The sequence below is a fragment of the Calidris pugnax genome, unplaced genomic scaffold, assembly GCF_001431845.1.
Source record: "Calidris pugnax isolate Ruff unplaced genomic scaffold, ASM143184v1 scaffold969, whole genome shotgun sequence".
Classification (NCBI taxonomy): domain Eukaryota; kingdom Metazoa; phylum Chordata; class Aves; order Charadriiformes; family Scolopacidae; genus Calidris; species Calidris pugnax.
In genome coordinates, this window is record NW_015091615.1 from 6,638 (window position 1) to 9,290 (window position 2,653).

The window sequence follows — 2,653 nt, forward strand, 5'->3', positions numbered from 1 at the left end:
AAAAAGGGATTTCTGGGGAAAAAAAGGGGGATTTCTGGGGAAAAAAAGGGGGATCTTTGGGGAAAAAAAGGGGGATTTTTGGGGGAAAAAAGGGGATTTTTTGGGAAAAAAAGGGGATTCTGGGGTGAAAAAAAGGAGATTTGGGGAGTGTGGACATGCCCCCCCCAGGGGTCACAGCCCTGGTTTGTGATGGTTGGAGGTGCCAGGGATGGGGACACCCTCTGGAGAATGGGGGTGCCAGCCTTACGTGGGGGCACTGGGTGTCTGTCCCCATCCTGGTGGCACTGGGTGTCTGTCCCCATCCCTGGGTGTCTGTCCCCATCCTGGTGGCACTGGGTGTCTGTCCCCATCCCTGGGTGCCTGTTCCCACCCCAGGACACCGGGTGACCGTCCCCACAGCCGTTATCTCCCCGGGGGGGGCTCCCCCCGCCGCTGCCACCGCAGCCCCCGAGCCACGATAACGCCCGGCTGGGAACCAACTGGGACCCACTGGGAACTGGGAACGGGGAGATAAGGAGCGAGGACACCATTCCAAGGGAGTGAGGTCACCTCAGGAGGTGGCCGGTGGGGACAGCGAGAGCCAGAAAGGCTCCAGAATGAAGGGGGGGCCGGACTGGGGCTGGGGCACTGGGAGGGATGGGTGTAACTGGGATTGGGGTGGGGGTCCCAGCTCGAGGTGGCACCTGGGACCAGATGGTGACGGGTGGGATCCCCAGGTCGGTGGCTGGACCTGTGACAACAGCTGGGTGGCCACTGCCATCGTGGGGACACTGGGTGCCTGCCCCCATCCTGGGGTGCTTGTCCCCATCCCAGGGACACTGGGTTCCTGTCCCCATCCCAGGGTTCCTGTCCCCATCCTGGGTTCCTGTCCCCATCCTGGGTTCCTGTCCCCATCCCTGGGTTCCTGTCCCCATGCCCGGGTTCCTGTCCCCATCCTGGGATGCCTTTTATCATTCTGGGGACACTGGGTTCCTGTCCCCATGGCCAGGTGCCTGTCCCCATCCCTGGGTTCCTGTCCCCATCCCAGGGTGCCCGTCCCCATCCCAGGGTGCCCGTCCCCATCCCAGGGACGTTGGGTGCCCATCCCCACAGAGGGGACACTGGGTGCCTGTCCCCATCACTGGGAGCCTGTCCCCATGGCCAGATGTCTGTCCCCATCCCTGGATTCCTGTCCCCATCACAGGGATGTTGGGTGCCTGTCCCCATCCCTGGGTTCCTGTCCCCATCCCAGGGTGCCCGTCCCCATCCCAGGGTGCCCGTCCCCATCCCAGGGACGTTGGGTGCCCATCCCCACAGAGGGGACACTGGGTGCCTGTCCCCATCACTGGGAGCCTGTCCCCATGGCCAGGTGTCCGTACCCATCCCCGGGTTCCTGTCCCCATCACAGGGATGTTGGGTGCCTGTCCCCATCCTTGGGTCTGTCCCCATCCTGGGGTGCCTTTTCCCATTCTGGGGACACTGGGTGCCCGTCCCCATCCTGGAGACATTGGGTGCCTGTCCCCATCCCTGGGTTCCTGTCCCTGTCACAGGGATGTTGGGTGCCTGTCCCCATGTCTGGGATGCTGGGTTCCTGTCCCCATCCCTGGGTTCCTGTCCCTGTCACAGGGATGTTGGGTTCCTGTCCCCATCCCTGGGTGCCCGTCCCCATCCCAGGTTGCCCGTCCCCATCCCAGGTTGCCCATCCCCATCCCAGGATTCCTGTCCCCATCCCAGGTTGCCCGTCCCCATCCCTGCGTTCCTGTCCCCATCCCAGGTTGCCCATCCCCATCCCTGGATTCCTGTCCCCATCCCAGGTTGCCCATCCCCATCCCAGGATTCCTGTCCCCATCCCAGGTTGCCCATCCCTGGGTTCCTGTCCCCATCCCAGGTTGCCCATCCCCATCCCTGGGTTCCTGTCCCCATCCCAGGTTGCCCATCCCTGGGTTCCTGTCCCCATCCCAGGTTGCCCGTCCCCATCCTGGGATGCCTTTTATCATTCTGGGGACACTGGGTTCCTGTCCCCATGGCCAGGTGCCTGTCCCCATCCCTGGGTTCCTGTCCCCATGCCCGGGTTCCTGTCCCCATCCTGGGATGCCTTTTATCATTCTGGGGACACTGGGTTCCTGTCCCCATGGCCAGGTGCCTGTCCCCATCCCTGGGTTCCTGTCCCCATCCCAGGGTGCCCGTCCCCATCCCAGGGTGCCCGTCCCCATCCCAGGGACGTTGGGTGCCCATCCCCACAGAGGGGACACTGGGTGCCTGTCCCCATCACTGGGAGCCTGTCCCCATGGCCAGGTGTCCGTACCCATCCCCGGGTTCCTGTCCCCATCACAGGGATGTTGGGTGCCTGTCCCCATCCTTGGGTCTGTCCCCATCCTGGGGTGCCTTTTCCCATTCTGGGGACACTGGGTGCCCGTCCCCATCCTGGAGACATTGGGTGCCTGTCCCCATCCCTGGGTTCCTGTCCCTGTCACAGGGATGTTGGGTGCCTGTCCCCATGTCTGGGATGCTGGGTTCCTGTCCCCATCCCTGGGTTCCTGTCCCTGTCACAGGGATGTTGGGTGCCTGTCCCCATGTCTGGGATGCTGGGTTCCTGTCCCCATCCCTGGGTTCCTGTCCCTGTCACAGGGATGTTGGGTTCCTGTCCCCATCCCAGGTTGCCCGTCCCCATCCC

General features: G+C 63.8%; 1 protein-coding gene across 1 annotated transcript in view; it reads right to left on the reverse strand.

Moving 5' to 3' along the window:
- LOC106899890 (chromobox protein homolog 5-like) overlaps window positions 1-2,653 on the reverse strand; it is a gene marked incomplete at its 3' end in the record, with an annotated part of 4,540 nt that overhangs the window by 702 nt on the left and 1,185 nt on the right. The gene's annotated exons all lie outside the window — the stretch shown is intronic.